The following is a 20,027-nucleotide window of genomic DNA, read 5'->3' on the forward strand; positions in this document are numbered from 1 at the left end:
ATAAAACAGTTGAATAGAATAAAACAGTTGGGTGAGAAAAATCTGACTTTCTTTTTTTTTACATCCTCCTCTTTATTCCCATTACTACTGCTTTCATTTGGCTCTCCCTGTACTATCACTCATTTCAGTATTTCTCCTCGCACCCCAATCTGTCCACAGTGTTGTCAAAGGATTTTTGAGATGAACTCTCTACACCTCTGATGATACTCCCTGATCCTCCCTGATCCTGGCTTGCCTATTTTCTTATTTCACATGCCACTCTCCAATACACACCCCATGGTCCAACCACATAAAATTTACTCATCATATCCCCAAATGACATCTGTTTAACACTTCTGTGATTTACTCATCGTTTTTTCTGTTCAAATTTTGCCCTGCTACTTCCCCAAATTCCCATTCATCTGGTCTTCTCTTATCCTTCAATGTTCTGTTTAAGTATCTCATCTGGTAGCCTTCCCTAAACTCCAAAGCAGAAATAGTGAACTTCTTCTTCTTGTCAACTCTATAGCTTATATTCCAGGAAATATTATAACACATTAAGTTTGCAGACTTTGGAGTCTGATAGATCTAGATCCACATCTCAGCAATGAAAATTTAAAATCTGTCCGAAGGACAATATCAACAGAGTGAAAAGGCAATCTACAAAATAAGGTTTGCAAATCATTCATCCAAGGGATTAATATTCAAAATATTTAGAGAACTCCTAAAACTCAACAAGGAAAAAAAAAAACTCAATGCAAAAATGGACAAAAGATTTGAACAGACATTTCTCCAAAGAAGAAAGGCCAGTAAGTACATGAAAAGATACTCAACACTTCTATGCAAATTAAAACCACAATGAGATGCTACCTCACACCCATCAGGATGGCTACTATCAAAGAGAAATTCCAGAAAATAACAAACGTTCTCAAGGATATGGAGAAACTGGAACCCTTATACATTGTTGGTAGGAATGTAAAACAGTACAGCTACTATGGGAAACAGTATGGCAGTTCCTAAAAAAATTTTAAATAGAATTACCGTATGATCCAGCAATACCACTTCTTGGTACATACCCCAAAGAACTGAAAGCAGGATGTTGAAGAGTTATTTGTACATCCATGTTCATAGCAGCATAATTCATCATAGCTAAAATGTGGAAGCAACCCAAGTGTCTATTATTGAATGAATGAATAAGTAAAATGTGGTATATACACACAATAGGTTATTATTCAGCCTCAGAAGGGAAGGAGAGTCTGACACACGCAACAACATAAATGAACCTTGAGGACATTATGCTAAGTGAAATAAGCTAGCCACAAAAAAATGATTCCACTTACATGAGGTACCAAGAGTAGTCAAAATTAGACACAGAAATTAAATGAATGGTGGTTAACAAGGGCTCAGGGAGGAGGAAATGGGGAGTTATTGTTCATTGAGTACAGAATTTCAATTTTGCAAGATGAAAAGTGTTCTGGGGGTGGATGATGGTCAAGACTGCACAATGATATGAATGTGCTTAATACCACTGAAACGTACACTTTAAAATGGTTACTATGATAAATTTAATGTTATTTGTACTATACCACAATTTAAAAAAAAAAAAGGCAATGCCATTTGCTCTTTTGGTTTACTGGTTCTCAGGGAAACAGGGTGCCAATTTGTGAGGAGACTTAAGCAGCCCTATAAAAAGATCTATGTGGCAAAGAAATGAGTGCTTCCGTCAACAGACAGCACCAACCTGCCAGCCAAGTAAGAAAGACATCTTAGAGGCTGATCCTCCAGCCCCAGTAGCCTTCAGTCAATATCTTGACTATGACCTCAAGAGACCCAGGGTCAGAACCATCCAGCTATGTATGCCATTTTTGAATTTCTGTCCCACAGAAACTATGTAAAACAAAAAGTTTTTGTTATTTTAAGTAGCTACATTTTGGGATAATTTCTATGTACCAACAGATAACTAATAAAATAGTAAAACCAATGTATAAAAGATGAGAAAACAGGTATTTATGATTTATATGGTCTCAGAGTACTACCACACATTTTATTAATTACAAAGGGAAATGTATACTATTATAATAGAAAGCTGACAGTATCACACTAACCAAGTAAATAAACTTACCAACACCATTTAGCATGACAACCTGCCATTACTGTGTCTCCTGATACAATGAAGGGGAAAAAAAAAAAAAAACAGTACAGAATATGACCTAGACTAGTATTCTTGCCCCAAAAATGTTTAACTTGAATCTAATAGTAAGGAAATAATTATAACCAAAATACATGACACTATACAAGTCAACTGGCCTGGATGTTGAAAAAAATTAAACTTGAAAATCTAAAAAGGCAAGAGGACTGTTCAAGATCAAGACGCTAAAGAGGCAAAACAACAAAATGTGTGACCCTTGATTAGATCCTAGATCTGGGGACAAAAAAACTTTTGGTGACAACTGGGAAAATATGAATATGAATAATAGATGACATTTTCAAATTGTTAATTTTCTTCAAAGTGTTAACACATACTATTTGGTTACATAGGAAAATATCCTTTTTCTTGGAAGAAGTAATGCAAAAGTGTTTAGGGGCCATATCATAATGGCTGCAAATGACTTCCTTGTAGTTCAGCAAAACTGAAAGTACATCTATCTAGAAAAAGAAAGTAAATGTGGCAAGAGGTTATTAACTGGTCAATATAGGCAAGGTGTTTACAGGTATTCACTGTACTATTTTTTTCAACTTTTCTATAGATTTGATTTTTTCAAAATACAGAACTGATTTCTTTTAAATTATAAAGTATCCCATCACAATCAGATACCATAACACTCTTATTAGAATGATTAAAAAAGAAAATATTGCTAATACTGATAAGGATGCTAAGCGTCCTCATATACTGCCGGCTGAAATGCAAAATGGTACAGACAATGTGGACATTCTGACCATTTATAAAGTTTAACACATTTATCAGACGACCTAACAACTCCATTCTTACCCCATTCTTAGGTATTTGCCTTAGTGTGGAGGTTCTCAATCAGAGACTACTTTGTCCTCTCAGATTCTTTTTTTTTTAATTTAACAGTGGCAGTGTGAGAAGCAGGGAGTTGCTACTGTTACCTAATGGGCAAAAGCCAGGAATGTTGCTAAACATCCTACAATATATAGGACAGTCCTCCACAACAAAGAATTATCCAGCCCAACATGGCACAGTGCCAAGATTGAGAAACCCTGCCTAGGGAAATAAAAACATTATGTCCATATAAAATCTGTATAGGAATGTTTATATTAGCTCTATTCATAGTTGCCAATAATGTGAAACAACCCAATCTCCCTCATTAGGGTACATTCATACATTGGAATACTACTCACCAAAAAAAAAAAGAAAAAGAAAAAAAGGAACATGCAACAACTTGGATGAATCTCACAGGCATCACACTGAGTGAAACTGTCTCAAAAAGTTTACGTATGTACTATTGCATTTATGTAACAGTCTCCAAAAGACAAAACTAAAAGAACAGAGAACCAATTTGTGGCCGCCAGGGGTTAAGAGCTGAGGGTGGATTGACTACAAAAAAATGCAGCACAAGGATTTCTGGTGTGATGAATTGTATCCTGATTGTGGTGTTAGTTATAAGAATCAATGTGTTAAAATTCATATAACTGTGCAACCCCCAAAAATGCCAGTTTTATTGTATGATAAATTTTTTTTGATTTTTTATTTTTTGATTTACAATGTTGTATTAGTTTCTGGTAACAGCATACTGATTCAGTTTTATTTATTTGTTTTTTTATTTATTTGTATGTATGTTTGTATGTATGTATATACATACACACACACACATATACACATATTCTTTTTCATTACAGGTTACTACAAGCCATTGAATATAGTTCCCTGTGCTATATTATAAGACTTTGTTGTTTTATCTATTTTGTACATAGTAGTCTGCATCAGCCAATCCCAAACTCCCAATTTATCCCCTCCTCACCCCTCTCCCCCGTAACCGTTAAGTTTGTTTTCTCTTTCTATTTTATAAATAAGTTCATTTGTGCCATTTTTTTAAGATTCCACATGTAAGTGATATCATGTGATGTTTGTCTTTCTTTGACTTACTTCACTTAGTAAGATAACCTCTACGTCCATCCATGTTGCTGCAAATGACATTATTTCATTCCTTTTTATGGCTGAATAGTGTTCCATTGCATACTATATCATATTTTCTTTATTCATTCATCTGTCAATGGACATTTAGGTTGCTTCCATGCCTTGGTTATTGTAAAAAGTGCTGCTATGAACATTGGGGTGTATGTGTCTTTTCTGTTTAGTTTTCTCCAGATATATGACCAGGAGTGGAATTGCTGGATCTGTATTATGAATTTTAAGAACATTTAAAACGTTAATAAAAAAATGTAGAAGGCTACATATACTATGTACTGGGTTGAACAATGTCTCCCATAAAATTCACATCTACCTAGAATCCAGAATGTGACTTTATTTGGTTTTATAAGGTCTTCACAGAGTTTATCAAGTTAAGATGAAGTTATACGGAATCAAGATGAAGATGTAGGCAGAGACTGGAAAGATGTACACACAAGCCAAGGAATGCCAAGGATTGCAAGCAACCATCAGAAGCTAGGAGAGAGGCATAGAACAGATTCTCCCTCTGAGAGGTTCCAATTCTACTGACACGTTATTTTGGCCTTTTGGACTCCTTAACTATGAAGAATAAAGTTCTACTGTTTTAAACTACCCAGTTTATGGCAATTTGTTATGGCAGTCCTACAAAATTAGTATACCCTATGATTCTATTCACATGACACTCTAGAAAAAGCAAAGCTATTGGGACAGGAAATACATCAGTGCTTCCTAGGGGATGGGTTTGGGGAGAGATGAATGACTACAAAAAAGCACAAGTAAAGACTCCAAGTGTTTGTCAAAATTCAAAGACCTGATACCTGAAAAGGATGCATTTTGCTACGTGTGAGTTACAGTTCAACAAACCTGACTACAAAGAGTATTCCCAATGTGAATGACCAAAAAAAAAAAAAAAATTGCTCTTAATCTAGCTTCTACAATAAAAAGAGAAAACAACAACAACAAAAAACTGACATCAGATCCCCTGCTTGAGGAGTATCTTGGGGTCCAGGACCCATCCTTCCTGTCTAGCATCTCCCTTCTACCTCCATACCTCACTGCTAGATTAACTTATCTTTTTAAATGTTCCTTTCATTTTATAATTTATTCTTCTTTCACCTCCTCTAACCTCCTCCTAACACTCAATTTCTAAAGCCAGTTTCAACACTGCCTCCATCGACAGCTTTAAAATTTGTAAGATACAGAGACGAAGATAGATGACTCTACATGAATTTCCCATGGAAAACAACTGATTTTTCACATGATTTTTAAAAAATCTTTCACAATCAAATATAGTGGTGTAGAGTCTGTATCTTCACCTACTAAACTACTGTAACTTGAACCACGGAAGGTATCAGTATGAATCTAAGATCTAGCACCATATTAAAATATCTACTACCTATTAGTCACTTACAAAGAAACTTAAAATAGGGTCAATTCCTAATACTTTTACATCATTTATTTTAAGTAATGTTTACTATCACACTAGAAAAATGTGACAGAACGTCTAATGTAAAAAGAAGGTGCTAAAACATTGCCAGCAGTAAAAACTAACCTTAACATCTTCCTGAAAGGCAGTGGAAAGAAAAATGTGGAAAGAGATAGACACATTTCACAAGATTATTTCAGTAACACCCTGTCCCATAAGCAACAAACAAACTACATTTCTAGCCTTATTTTAAAATACATATCCTATTTATAGATAAATTATTAAACAGCCAAGGTATTATGGAGTTTGTCTGGTTTATTTTCAGAAATAACATACCCAACATAATCAGCTATTTTTATAGGCCATGTCTATTTTGACCTAGAAAACCTTTCAATAATTTCACATAAGCCTAGAATTTCTTAAAAGAAGCCACCAAAAAGATATTTCAGAGAACACACAAAACCAATAAGGAAAAAAACTGCTTGTTGAAGCAGAAAGTACAGAGTTCAAACAGCTAAAGTACACAGTGGTATTCAGAGAACTAAAACCAAATGAAGCAAAACTCTCAAAGAGCCTTACTAAAATACAGAAGCATACATGGTAACTGTAAATACTGAGTAGTCTCCTGTGGATAGGGCCACTCAGCCATGTTCCCAAATGAAACAGTGGCATACCAAAGGACTTGTTTTGAAAAATCTGTCTTCATTCACCAGTCACTACTAGTGACTGCCTTCAATCCAGCTGGAAGTGGAACCACGGAGTTAGTAGTAACTCTTGTGTATGCAACCAGTAGCCATACTACTCAGCTAGGTTAAAAACAAATTCTGGTTCACTGGGGCCACCCTAGCAGAGACTAAGGAGCGATGTTTAGATCCCATTCTCCAAAGGAGAGCAAAGGAGCTGGCCTTGATATATTAGTTGACAAGGGTAATACCAGAGAGGATAAGAGTTCTTTGGGTTGGGGTAGAAGGTAAATATTCATTTCCATAACTTAATTTCTCAACAAAAGAAGAGGAAATGAATTCAAACCCACTTATGATGGGGAAGAAAATTTCCTATTTACTGGAGAGGAAGGCAGGATGTGGACCATCCTCTCTCCCCCCACAACAGTGACGCCTTGGCTCTGAACATCATGTAATGATCTCAGATCATTCAAAGTTCTTTCACATTTTCCAACCAAAGGGAAATCCAGTATGGATTCTAAAGCATATACATAAAAAGGCAGTTATCTTATTCAAAGAGAAAAACAGGAAGGTACAACTTTCAAGTTTGATACAATGAAAGAGCTTAAGGAAACCTGAACCAAAATCAGAACTTGTAGCATTCATTTGCTGGTTTGAACTCTGTACCCAGCATTCTAGAAGGCAATTTTCTCTCTGTTCTCCCCAAGGTTTTCTGATGAACATTTTAATATTAACTACTATCACTAGTTGTGTCCTGGCTTTGATTGACTATTTACTGCTAGAGTTTAAAGGATGTTACATGCCACAATAAATATAGCTACTGTTGTGCTACTATAAATACTGTTCTCTTTTGCAAACAACACTTGTGTGAAATTATACAGCCTACTTAAATATAAAATTGAATTTCCTGGCTCCCAAGAAACTCTTTTGTTTCTGATCATCTCTTAAAACCCATTAATTCTCCTCAAAATATAAGACCCTAGATAGCCACCATCCCTATCCTTCCAGCACATCTTTCTCAGATCATTTTTATACAGTATTTAAGAACTATTTAGATTTCAATACTAATGAGTTACTGAGTAACGTCTATAATTTATAAACAAATTCATGCATTTTTATTAAAAGAAGTCAAAACTCATTTTTGAGATTGTATTAAAAACCCAGAGGGAAAAAAATCAGAAAAAGAATCATGTACTTCCAAAAGCCCTAAATACTGGGAGAAGGGAAACAAACTACCACTTATTCATGAAAGCAGAAACAAATTCTACACTCCAATTTGGGTCTGCAGATTTTCACCTTAGTATTCTATTCCAAGACTACCTCCTCTACTTTGACTGAATCCTAAAAGGAACTGAATAAAAATATCGTATCAAAGAAGGCAAAACACTACACACATCTTATTTGTTCTCACAGATACACAAATGGAAATCCAAAAAAGTTAAATGGATTGCCCAGTTAGGCAGAGTTCTTAGGTATGACGCCAAAAGTACTATCCGTAAAAGAAAAAATTGAAAAAATTAAGCCTCATTAAAATTAGGAACTTCTACTCTTCAAAAGACATTGAGAAAATGAAAAGACAAGCAAAAGGCAGGGAGAATGTATCTGTAAAATGCAATGCATATCCGATAAAGGACATATCTAGAGTTCACAAGGAACTCTTATTAATCAAAATGGATTGTCCAAGGTTAGAACAGAAAATGCAACCCAAAACTGAGATCTCTAGCCTTGCTCAATAATTTCATGATTTAAAACCACAGTTCCACAAAAGAGCCAAAAACAAAAAAACAGGGAAACAAATTTTTAAAAATATACTTATGTCATTGCTGTATGTGAACTTACTCAGTTTGGTCCTTTTCACAATTATTAAAATATATAGAGTCTAGGACCACTTCCAAATCCCTCTTGAATAAAAACAAAAAATCCTAACAAATAGCACAGTCTCAAAATAAGAAATTCAAAATCATCACAGAAAATCAAGTAAGTGAATCACTGAAATGATTAAAACATTTTCTTCCCTTCAGAATTACAAAAGGTAAACCTTTTGTCTGGATTCCTCAGGCTGACTTGTATTTTCTTAGGCAAACAGTAACAAGAGTAGGCCCTGTAAGAGCCAAAATTCTTTCATAAAATCCTACATTTTCCTTCTTCAAAATGAAATTTAGATGACACAGGGCCTTCTTTGCTTAATAGCTTAATCCTTTACAAATGTTTACCCCACCAAGTAAATGTTTAAAAGAGAACAGAGAATTCCAAAACTAGAGAAAAACATAATAAAGGTCCTGCCCCAACCAACCTTCACCTTTCCAGAAAGCACTACTTTTAACCTTTCAAACATTTAGGACTATATTAGAGGGACAAGAGGAACTATATTAGAGAACGGTTCTAGCTGCTTTGGCAACAGTAGTAAAGAAGGAGGAACAACAAGAGACCCAGAAGATGTGGGCATCAGCCTACAAAATAATTAAGACACCAAAAAGGCCACACAACATAATTAAAAAATGGGCAAAGAACTTTGGACAATTCTCCAAAGAAGATATACAAACAGCCAATGAGCACATGAAAAGACATTCAATATCACTAATCTAGAGAAACGCAAATCAAAATCACAATGAGATACCACTTCTCCCATTAGGATGACTATCCTTGAAGGAAGGAGGAAAGAAAGGAAAACAAGAAAAAAGAAAAGAAAAATGAAATGTTGGCATGAGTGTAGAAAACTGGAACTCTTGTGCACTGCTGGTAGGAACGTAAAACAGTATAGATGCTGCCGAAAACAGTATGGTGGATCCTCAAAAAATTAAACATGATTTCAAAATGTAGAATAGATAAACAAGATTATACTATATAGCACAGGGAAATATATACAAGATCTTGTGGTAGCTCACAGTGAAAAAAAAATGTGTGACAATGAATGTATGTATGTTATGTATAACTGAAAAATTGTGCTCTACATTGGAACTTGACACAACATTGTAAAATGACTATTACTCAATAAAAAAATGTTAAAAAAAAATTAAACATGGAATTACTATGTGGTCCACCAATTCCACTTCTGGGAATACACCAAAGTACTGAAAGGAGAGACTAGAACAGACATTTGTACGGCCACAGTCATAGCATCAATATTTACAAGAGGCAAAACGCAACCCAAGTGTCCATCAATAGGTAAACTGAGAAACAAAATGTGGTATACATATAAAATGGATTATTCAGCCTGTAAAAAGGAATGAAATTCTGGAACATGCTACAACATGAAATTTGAAGAAATTATGCTAAGTTAAATAAGCCAGACACAAAGGACAAATATTGTACAATGTCACTTAGAATAGTCAAATTCTATACAGAGACAGAAAGTAGCATGGTGGTTATCAGGAAAAGGGAATGGTGAGTTACTGTCTAATAACAGGTACAGAGTCTCAGTTTGGGATGAAGAAGTTCTGGAGATACATAGTGGTATTACCTGCACAACAATGTGAATGAATTTAAGGTCACTAAACAGAACACTTAAAAATTGTTAAAACTGTAAATTTTACATTATGTCTGTTTTACCACTATAAGAAACAAACAACCAAAAATAATCAGGACAGATAAGTTCATTATTTTCTTTGCCCTTAGAAATGAACACATCATTTTGTATAGTAAAATCAACTAACAGGGCAGACTGAACAGACACACTACACCTCCATACCCTCCCAAAACCCGAGCAAAATGAAATAAAGGAAAAAAGTTTAAACCCTGAAGGGCAAAGACAAAAGGAGAGCAAATGACAGCAAATAAATGTCAGCAACATTCTGGTCAATGAAAAGCAGCAGTAGATAGGTTCTGCACGTTTTAATATATATAGAATATAGTTTTTAATTAAGACCTATAGTAACTATCTTTCCTCCCAAAAATTTAAGAAAAAAAAAGATAATCTAACATTTCCCTTTGATTACTAATTTTCTTTAGGAGTAAATGCAGCTAATCCCTCTTCCATGTTCCTTTCCTTCCAAAGCAGACCTATAATTAAATGAACCACCTAAAATCCCCTTTTAATTTTCAGAACAAATGAACCCCCAAAACTAGGTTAGACCAGGCTTCAAAAGTTTAAAAAAACAAAACAAAAACAAAAACAAAAACCCCAAATCCCTTCTCCATTAAATGAGATTTAGATTTAGCTCAGTTTGAAGCTGTTGCTATATCTCTATGATGGCAGCAACTTTGTATAATTTTCAGAGGCTCAGTTCAGTATTCTTATTCATCAATAAAGGAAATGTTGCTACATCTGAAATATTCTTAATACTCAGGGTATATCTAACAATATTCAGCTTACTTACTAAAAAGACTACTTACAATAACTACATTTCGCATTTTAGTCAAGAATAAGGAATAATTTTACTGTTTATGTCAAGAAAATGTTAATGAGAACATATAAACAGAACAAAAGACCTGGTGAAAATTAAATCCTAAAAATCACTTTCTCAGGTTATACAGAATAAACACATTCCACCTTTCTACATTTATAAGTTTCATTAAACATTCTGAATCATGAGTTAATTATTATGCCAAGTTTCTGCAACGAAATTCTACATCTTTTCCATGAAAAAACTGTCAGTGCTTCCAAACCTTGGCAAATACAAAAATTCCACGTATAAATTAAGTCTACAGATATTTATCAGAGCTTAACTGAGATCACCAAAAATCTGAAACTAGAAATGTGATAAGCAGTTGAATTACTTCGATTTTTCCTTTTCTTTCTATTCTTCTTACCCAAGCTAGGAAATCATAAGACTATGTTATCGATCATTAAGGAGGGCTCTGGGGCTGAGAGTAACAAAGATCCACATTCCAACATGAAAAAAAGGGATACCCTCTTAACTATTACCTTTGCATACGCTAGTTTTTACAGAAGAAAGAATAGGGGAAAAGCTTTCAAAATGTGCCCTCTTTACTGCAGGGTCCCATTGTTACAGGGTGACCCAAATACAAGCTTTTGTCCCTCCTCTTCCATTCCCACTACCACCTCCCTAGCCTGGCCTCCCTGCCTTCAAACCCTACCAAACCTACTAATACTGGAGAACTCAATACTACCCAACAAATCTTCATAAAATATCATTTCATCCTGTCATTCAATAGGACTCAAGTTTATCTCAAAATAAGAAAGCTGGTGAAGGGGAGCAGAATTTGTCACCCCAAAATGTGCCACTTTGGGCATAAGGATTATTTTGCACTGAAGACAGTCAAAAGCCAACAGATTCGGGAAAAGCTCTTTACCTACCCCCTCAACTGCCTAAATTTACATTGGAAAGGAGGCCTCTACCCGAAGAGAACTATTACCAGACATATCTTTTTATCTAAGAAACTTAGCTGTATTATAGGGCAACCTTTGTTTTCCAAATATCTCTCCTCTTCCAGTGAAAGGCCTCTTCCTTCCCTTTGTATCCCCAGACACTTACCCCTTTCCTTAGCTCAGAATGTTTACATAAAATAAACCTCTATTATTTGGCTGCCCTTTGAGTCTCATACTTTAATGGGATTCCTGTACTATACTTAAGAAATCAATCTGTCTCTCTCCTATTAATCTGTCTTTATTATTAGACCAGCCAAAGAACCTAAAAAGGAATAGAAACTTTTCTGCCATCACTGGTCTCTTAATTTTTCCTAACTTTATCTTCTTACCAGACTCACACAAACTCTCTTCAGACTAATCTAAATTCCAACTATCTGTTCACTGCACTTGCACTGTCACAAGTCCATTCCTGCCTCTACAGTTTTGCCCATTCTGAAACCCAATCTTAACTTCTCTCGTCCTCTTTGCCTTAATAATTATTCTGTATACCCCTCATTCAGCCCTAGACTGCTGTAAGGTATTGCTTACTTTTAAAATCTCTATGTGGGTAAGAACTTTCTTCCCAAAGGGCAGGGAACACAAGTTATGCTGCAAAAAGTCAAGCCCCAGATCTGAGGATGCAGAGCAGCAACCAACAAGACAAATCTGTCCACAGTGGTGATTTGTTTGGCCCACAGAGTTTTTATGAATTCATTAAGTTGCCAACATTTAAAAATAAAAATTTCCCACAAAATCTGGAATTCTAGCTTCTCTTTAGAAAAAGATGTTCAGGCCACACTCTGTCTACACACACCTCTAGAACAAGTGACACAGACTGAATTATCTATTTTAAAATGATGAGTTTCACCTCAATTTAAAAAAAAAAAGTAAGCCAAAGCTGTGTAACAGCTGTACCACTGCAATGACATGAATTCCCTAATTCACTTAAGTCTCAATCTGATCTAGCTATACTACTCAAAATATTCATCTAGCCCTTGTAGGCATCTGATTTCATGGTGCTCACCCTGGATAAATTTACTGAATGAATTTATAAATTGAGATGATAATTTTAAGAAAGACAAGGTTGGTGATGATGATAATGTGATAATGACAACAACAATGGTAACAACATAATAATGGTAATTAACATTTCATGCTTATTTTGAGACAACTATTGTTCATGCAAAAATACATTATTTCATTTAATCCACACAACCCTATGGGTATATGCTATTATTATTGCCAATTTACAGATGAGGAAACTAAGGCACAAAGAAGTTAAGCAACTTAGCCAAGTCATAATGCCAGTACATGGTAAAACCAAAATTCAAAAATCAGACAATCTAACTCCAGCATACACTGTTAACCCCTACAATATGATTCCTTTAGACTACCATCCTTTCCTCTGTGACCAGCTGAATGGACTGTCTGGAACAAAGACTCAAAAGACTAAATTTTAGAGCCTACTCTTTTTTGCACAAATGACTAAGAAACAACCCAAAGTTCACCTAAATGTAGATGGCATTTCTGGATTTTTTTCCTTGTCTTAAAAATTTCTCTGTAATTTAAAGAGGAAAGTTTGGGAAATCCAATAAAACCACATATATTTGTTATCAGACTATTTCTGGAGTAAGAGAAGCTCAATATGCAGATGAATTCTTAGTTTAAAACTATAAAGTGATGATAAAGCACAAAATTTCCTCTCTTTCCTGGGGCAGAAGGGTATATCTATTAGGATAAACAGTTTGCAAATGTGGAAACAACTGTAAGTTTCTCAAGGACAGACACTGTTTTTTCCATCACGAGTCCCAGTAATGCCTCCCACAAAGCAGTGCTTGGCATATATTCAGCTATATTAATGGAATATACACTAAGAAATCCAAATATCCAAAATTGCAACGTAATGAAACCCTTATTACAGCATTTATCATTTTGCTTTTTACAACAGTTACTAGTGAACAAGTTTGTTTTCCTGACAAAAAACACAAAATCCTTTAGACAGAGCACCCCTTGGAACCTAGCCTAACAGGGGCTCAATAAATGCTTGCTGAATATTACAAACTTAACAATTCTACACTTAGGTCTCCTACAAGTCTCTCCACCAATGTTTAAAGAAGAACTTAAAATGGCTTCTCATTTATAAAGCACTGGGTATTATGAAGTCTTATTATAAGATATTTCTGAGACCAGTCCTATACTGTGATATAAACAAAGCCCTGAAAAATTAGTGAGCCGGCATATGAGGCACAAAGAATAATCAAAGAGCCAGCCAGAAAGAACTTGAAAGAGCATCATGTTCATACTTTCAATAGACAAGTAATGAAGTCTACAGATTTAAGTGGATTGGTCCAGCTCACAGAATTTAAGTAACAATACCAAGGCTAGAACCCAGGCTCCTGTATGTTGGACTAGTTCTCTTTTGACAAAGATGAGTTCAAGATGAAGTGGATACATTTAGAAATATTTTAAAGGTATTTGGTATGAAGAATGATCTTTGCCAGTACACAACTTTTTGGGAGGTAGTATATCACCATTAAAGATATGAAAGTTGCTTTGTTCCTTTAACTGCAGATAACACCATCTCTTTTTTGTTCTACGTATTTTTTTAATTTCCATGTCTTTCATTATCCTGAGAATTCTTCCGCTTACCATCTCTTATTTATCTACTTTTCGTCTTTTCCTTTCCTAGTATCTTTCGCAAAGCACCCAACCATCTCCCTCCCTTCTCTGCATAATTATAAAAAAGAACAAATTAAGCGCACATTGGATTATAGCACTGGTCTGAGACACCATAATAAGCAAATCACAGCCTTGGTCTCTTGGCATTTATAAGGCAATTAGTTAACAAAAATACAAACTGAACACAAAGGATCACACAGTTGAATGAATAATAAATGTTGATGTTTACAGTGGAGATACAAATCCAAGTATGGATGGAACACTTAAGTGAAGGGAAGTGGTAATGACAATGACAATAAGGTTAGGGATAGGCAAATGAAAGGGACCATTCTCTTCCTAGTCAGCTTTCTCACCTACCAATTCCTGTGCTCTACTTCATTCACTCCCTATTCTCTTACTGTTTGACTTTTTCTATCCTTTACTTTTTTTCTTAGCCAGTAGTCTTCCTTTTCTCTCTCCTGATATTTTTCTCTCTCTTGCTTGATCTTTTAAAGTGAGTCTGTCCTGTCCTTGTGTTTTATTTTTCACTATTATTGCCAACTTCTCTAGATTATGCCTTAAATTGTGAACTCACTTTTCTCAAAAGTTTTAATGGATTATTTTATTTGATCCTCACAACAATGCCAGGGAGGCAGGTAGGAATCAGCACTACTATTTTACAGCTATGTTAACTGGGTCAAGATTAAATAATTTGCTAACAGAGTTTGTCAACAGCAGAATCAAACCAGAACCCAGACCTTTCCTTTCCATGCTCTCTGTTCTTTTCCCACTGCACTATATTGCCTTCTTTTTAATTCCTATACTTTTAAACTATATACATGCACATGTCTTGACAAGTCTACAGAGATAAATGTTTATAAAAAGAACAAGTGGGAAAAGTGTGTGAATGTGTAACGAAGCTAGAAAAACACAGAAGTCAGAGGACCCAAATTAAGAATTCCAAGTGGCTCACAGGCTAATCCTTGTAGAATAGAAGCAGCTTTGGGTTTCAGATCCTAGCGGAAACTGCCTATATCGTCAATCAACTGATGTAACCAGCATCAACACTGGTCTCTCCCCATACCTTCCTACAGCAGTTAATATGACCAAGGCTCACCCTCAGCACCATGCCTGCCCCCCAGTCTCCCTCACAGACATGCCACTATACCTGAAGTTTTCACCGTTCGGAGTCACTTCTTTGGGTTAAGGCGCTGTCTCCAGAAGGCCACTGTTACATGCATGTTACCTGAGAGGGGAGGGAGGGTCCATTAACACATTATTCGTATAGTTAAACACACTGGATCAGCGATGACCTTGGAAATCTGACAACACAATGTCCTTTCAAAAGTTTCATGGGATAGATAATTTTTGATGGAGCAAGCAGGATAAGAAGGTGAGTTGAGGGGAAAATGACTCATACATAGTATGAGGTGGTCTCCATCTGAGTATGATGGCTGCATGGCAAAATGAGGATAGCCATATAAACACATATTCTACGTACTGGGGTCACGCTAAGGACAGTCTCTATAACTTGGAAGCTCCTAGGATAAGAAAATACAAAGCACCTCAAGGATCTGAGCATAGTCAGTTCTGAAAAGACAAAAAAAAAAAGCTGAGCTGGCAGCAGTTCTTCAAGGACAGAATGCTGTCAGACTGAAGGAGGATAGAGGCAAGAACAGCAGCTTTTGGTTAACTACTTCTAGTAGTGAGACTAGTTTCCAACCAAACATTTTTAACTGAGGACTGACCTGTCAACCAGAGAAATGCTGCAATTCAATTCTGCAACCTCTCGCTTGCTAATTTATATTGACTCAAAGCCAGTATCGTTTACAGCCACAAAAATCAACATGCCTTTACTGAGCGCTTATTATGAGCCCAGAATTTGTCTAAGTGCTATAAATAGAGGAGGAAAAAAAACTTTATACACTTTTGCTTTAACTCATATAAAGGAAACCAATCCCAAAACCCAAAATTGAGGAAGTGGGGGGCAGGGGAGGTGACTACTTCCTACTAACACAAATTTCTTAAGCCAGAATGAATCCAACAAAACTCACTTCTGGGCCAAAGTTCCTTGTTAAACTCTTGCCTAAACAGTCAAGAGGCACAGGCTAGAAATACTTTTTTCTTTTGGTCTAATACCAAAAGCTCTTTAGTGGCACACTTTCATCTCAGCACACTGGAGAACAACAGCCTAAGAGTTACAAAACTTGGTTCTACTTCTAGCTCTGATTCTTAGCTAGTTTTAGACAAATTATTTAACTTGCTTAGGACTTTTTTTTAACAAACAGAAAACTAACAGGTTGGACAAGGCTCAGAATAGCACATACCTGGCATATATACCACCCACTAAATAACTGTGCCCACAGGAGGCATCACTAATCAATCATAACTCACTTCTCCAGAGAACCCATCTGACCAAAATCTTTCTCAACACAGGGTTTCTGGCAGCTACTTCAAAGGAAAGCTGGCCCATTAAACAAAATATCTGCCACTGTGGACTAGATAATCTCTGCAATCTCTTCCAACTCTAAAATTCTAATGGGAGAGGGGAAGAATAGCTCAGTGGTAGAGTGTGTGCTTAGTATGCATGAGGTCCTAGGTTCAATCTCCAGTACATCCATTAAAAAAAATAACAAATAAATACATAAACCTAGTTACCTCCTCCCTTCCCACCCCCAAAAAAACCACCGTCTTTAAAAACAAAAAAAAATTATAATACCAAGATTCTGAGGGTGGGAGAAAAACAATTCTAACAAGCTTAGATCAATGGTATCTACAGTCATAAATTTCAGTCTAATCTCCAAATTCTCCTCCAAACTGCACCTGACCTGGTTCTAATTTTTCAAGGATGCTAATAAATGATACTATCCGATACCATTAACATATATAACCTGGCAGTATTATTTAGATCTGCTAATGGGTTCTTCTGACAGAAAAAGTCCTTTATCCAGACTGGCACTAAAAAAAATCGTCATACAAAAACAGGGCAACAATATTGCACTAGTCAAGAACTAAATCCAATCCCTTGATCTTCCCCACAGCCTCTCTACAAGGTCAAGCCTTTTCACTTATCACCTAGACCTCTGCAACAGCCACTCTTCCATCCTCTCAACCTTATCACCAGAGCAATCTTTCTAAAACAAACATGTACTCATATCACTTCCCTGTTTAAAAACCTGTATCTATTGATAACAATATAAAACAAGTTTTTTTGCACTATACTTAGAACTTTTTATATAGTTGCCTCCTATCACCTTTCTGGTTTCACATCCCCCTCTTTGCTCCCTTTTTCTTCCACAATCCTCTGCATTTACACACAGCATTAAGGTGTTTCCTTGGTCTGCTCTGTCCTTCCCTTTCCCCATCCCAGTCACACTCCTACTCATCACCTAGGACCCAACTTAGGTCCAGGGGCAGGTCCTTCCCCTTCCTCCTTCTCAGGTCAACCAAGACAGAACGAGTTACTTCCTTTTCCGTCTCAAAACTTTTTGGTTTGTTTACAGTATTATTTGCCTCAGTGGTTCCCAAGACCATAAGAATTGCCTGAGGCAAGTTTCAGAAATAAATTTGTCAAGGCTGCCCCAAACATCAAAATCAATCTCAGGAGATGAGACCTCAGAATTTCTACTTTTCAAAAAAGTTCCCCTATTATTCTAATTGCCAGATTTGGGGAGTACTGGTTTGTCTCTTCCAGTAAGTCTAAAGATGTTTCTTTAAAGAATGCAGAAATAATTTACTCTAGAATACAGTGAAGAAGTATCCTGCATTTGTTTATTTCATATCACATCTGTTGACTTGACACATGTTGAAGATGAAGGAATTCCTTTTGGATTCACACCCAAAAAAAAACTTACATTCAACTGTTCAAAAAAGTAGTTGACTTTCCACCTTCACTTAAAAATCTTAAAAATGAAGTAATTGTACCTTGAGTAAACCTATGAAAACACAGTGCAGGTTCTCACCAGATCCGTCATGAGAACTTTATTTCGGCTGAGAAACAAATCCTTAGCCCATTTTGAAGGTGGAGATACACTGCCTTTAGTACTTCCTTAAGATCTAATTATATGAGTAATAGATGCGGAGACTCCTAAATACAATGATAGGCGGCTGGCTCCGGTGCCTCGTTAACTTTCAAAGAAAAATCCCACTCTCCCTTACCCACCCTTCTCCCAAAAAAGTATACCGAAGCTGTAGAATAATGGCAGAAAATCTAACAAGATTAAGATACGAATATAAACAAGAAAACAAGTTGAGTTGTTATTGCAAAAACACGTATTTCGAGTAGTTTGCCATTTCACCTGGTTCCATCTCGAACTTTAGGCCGTACGTCTACCTGGGGCGCCCAGACCCTGTGTTTCTTTGAGCCACATCCCGGAGCTAAACCTGAAAACTTGACTTCTTCCCCTTAGTCCCCATTAAGTCATGTCCTCATCATGTTTCGACCCTTAGAATACGTTCACGACTACTTTTTTCTTCTCTCTGCTAAAGTAAAAGGGCACTCTCAGAAGAAGGGCAGTGACAGCTCCACGTCCGCAAACTCTGCGCCGGGAGACGCCGGCGGAGCCCGGGCGGCGACGGGCGCCGAGTAAGGCGCGGGGGCCGGGACCACCACGCTGGGGGACAATGGAGGGAGGAGGGGAATGGAAGAGAGAAGGGGAGGCAGCCGCTGTGCTGGGCACTCCCTCGCGACGGAAAGCTCCACAAATTCTCCGCAAAGCCAGCCGGGTGGCAGGTGGGCCCGGCCGCCGCCCCTTGCAGGGCCACGTCGTCCACGCCGGCCGCTGCTGCCGGGCCCCGCGCGTAGGCCGGGCCGCGGGAGAGTGGACCCCGGGCGGGGCTGAGGGGCGCGGGGCCGGACCCTGACGGCGCCCGCCCCGGCCCAGCGCTCTCACAACTTGGCGCTCCAGAGGCGAGGGGCTCTGGACGCCGGAGCCCAACAGTGGCCTCTCAGCCATCCGGCCGACCCACCCCCCGCCGGTCCCCTGCCACTTGCCCGAGCTCCCCGTGTCCCCCACGGGCACCGGCTCCGAGAAGAGGAAGCAGCCCTGCCTCCGGAGTCCCGGTCGGCGCGCCGCACTCCTCCAACCCTCGTTCTCCTCAGACACCCTCATCCAAGATACCTCCTCTCCCCAGAACTGCCTCCAATCCGCCCGCGGGTTTTTACCGGGACTCGGGGCGACGGCGACTCTCCAGTCCCTTGACTAAGATGGCAGCCGGTCCCGAGCCCCGACCACAGCAACCAGACCGAGTTGGCGGACAACGCGCAGGCGCCTCCAGTTTGGGAGAGATCCGAACTACAAGCCCAGAAGGCCTTGCGCACTTGCCAGCCATCGGCTCGAAACGCTAGCAGAGGCTTGTGAGCACTGCCAGGTCGGAGTTTGCCCTCCCCTAGGTGGGAGGGACTCTTGGATTGCTCCCAGTAGCTCTAGGTTTTGTTTTTGTTTCTGTTTTTGAAACCCTCCCTGCCACACACCAGGACCCCTAAAGACTGTAGCTGCAATTCCCAAACTCTAGTGTACATTAGAATCACCTGAAGGGTTTGTTAAAACTTATAGACTACTGGGCCCAACCCCACAGTTTCGAATTCAGCAGATCTGGGATACGATGTAATATTTGCATTTCTAACAAGCTTTCTGGTGTGCTACTGGTGAAGGGATCTCTTTTAGAACCACTGAACTACAGCTTAGTCCTTAAGAAAGTACACCCAGAAATTACACTGATTGGGTTCAAACCCACTTTTAACAGGGTGCTGCTTAGGAATGATGAAAATAGCTTACACGTAAGTGGTGCTAACATGGCAAGTGTTCTAAGAGCTGATCAATAAACTTTAATCCTCACAAC

The 20,027-nt window shown here is 37.7% G+C and overlaps 1 protein-coding gene across 4 annotated transcripts in view; it reads right to left on the minus strand.

Annotated features, from left to right (window-relative positions):
• Positions 1 to 19,499, minus strand: part of ITCH (itchy E3 ubiquitin protein ligase) — a 93,590-nt gene extending 74,091 nt beyond the window's left edge. The window contains exons 1-2 of one of the 4 annotated variants that reach the window (XM_010975141.3): positions 19,351 to 19,468; positions 15,355 to 15,432 (exon numbers count right to left, since the gene is read on the minus strand). The gene's annotated coding sequence lies outside the window, so the exon portion shown is untranslated. Of the gene's footprint in view, positions 1 to 15,354; positions 15,433 to 19,306 lie in introns of all 4 variants that reach the window. The other 3 variants (XM_010975142.3, XM_010975143.3, XM_010975144.3) reach the window with 3 other exon arrangements.
• Positions 19,500 to 20,027: the final 528 nt, after the last annotated feature.

This window comes from Camelus dromedarius, chromosome 18 (genome assembly GCF_036321535.1).
Source record: "Camelus dromedarius isolate mCamDro1 chromosome 18, mCamDro1.pat, whole genome shotgun sequence".
NCBI classification, from domain to species: domain Eukaryota; kingdom Metazoa; phylum Chordata; class Mammalia; order Artiodactyla; family Camelidae; genus Camelus; species Camelus dromedarius.